Here is a 1,368-nt window from a genome sequence, read left to right as displayed (position 1 = left end):
CGCAGGGGCTGAGGGCAGCAGGCCTGGCCCGGGAAGGCCACACTGAAGTGCATTTACTTCGACACAGCCTTCTGAAAGTTCCATCTCAGAAAAGGTATTAAATGTTTCCGCACATCCACCAACACTGCCGGTTTGTTTCAGCCTCGCTGTGCAATCGGGGCCTCTGGCGCGAACCTGCAGGTTTAAAGTGCGTCCCGAGTGGCTCCCAGTCAGACCACGAGGCTTCCCTGACTCGGTGGGAAGCTGTCGGACACGGGTGTTCAGTCAAACCCCTCACCTCAGTCCGAGGAGCCGGCCGTGGCTCCGACGTCTCCGCAGTGCTGTCCGTCGGAGGGGAGGCAGGCGTCGGGGCCTCGGCCGCCTCACGGCCTGGAACAAGGGGCCAGGAGCTGTGCCAACGGCCCTCTTGAGGGCTGACCAGGGCAGGCGGGCTCTGGGTGCTCCGAGCGGGTGAGTCCGAGTCCCCACATCAGCTCTAAGCCGGTTGCTCCGCAGCCTCCCAGCAGTTACTTTGCTCAGTGGCTCCCATCTTATAGCCCCCCACCCCCCCTAACGCTGCATCTGGGTTTCACATTTAGAACGAGTGCTAACGAACAAATGCTGTATTGAGCCCAAATATCCCCACCTTAAAACCAGCCCTGCTCCGCCAGCAGCCCTCCCCACGCATCCCTGTAGTCTCCGACAGCTATGCTGGGGCCTGCGCTGGGGGTGGGGAGTAGGGGCGGTGGGGGAGGCTGTGGCAGAGAGAGAGGGGTGCCCATCTGGGGCCGGCTGCCCTGACGTGCTCATGGCGAGTGCTAAGGGGCTGTCTCCCATTTTAAATCTCAGGTCCCAACCGCACCGTTAAACCACCAGGTGGACCACGTCAGAGACCAGCTCCTCTCCCAGGTGAGTGGGAATGAGAAGCGGCTGCATCCAACCCTGCGCCTCCCAACAGCTGGGCCGCACCTGCCAGGAGGGGCTGGGGCCTGCCAGCAGGGAAAGGCCAGGCCTGGCTGGGGGACCCTGCTGCATCACTGTGTGGGCTGTATCCCCAGCAGCACGCTGCTCACCGTAGCCGTGGGTGGGGGTGCAGGACACACCCAGATGCTGGGCGGCGGGGACCAGGCAATGCTGTGCTCCGTGCGGTCAGCGGGCCTGACCACAGCATCAGCACCCTCTGGGCATCTGTTAAGAAGGCACTTTCCTAGCCCCACCCCGTGGCCTGGGCGCAGGGAAGGTACTGCTGCTGGCTCCAGACCCACTGCACCAGCAGGAAGCAAATCCCTCCCGAAGCCACTGGGCCCTCCGTGGGATCCACTCCAGCAACAGAGAAACCTGCAGGCCGAGCGGGCGGCAGGCCCTGGGCAGCAGCTTCCCCAGCCCCCC

The sequence above is a fragment of the Myotis davidii genome, unplaced genomic scaffold (genome assembly GCF_000327345.1).
Source record: "Myotis davidii unplaced genomic scaffold, ASM32734v1 scaffold1580, whole genome shotgun sequence".
Classification (NCBI taxonomy): domain Eukaryota; kingdom Metazoa; phylum Chordata; class Mammalia; order Chiroptera; family Vespertilionidae; genus Myotis; species Myotis davidii.
This window is presented reverse-complemented; position numbering follows the sequence as displayed.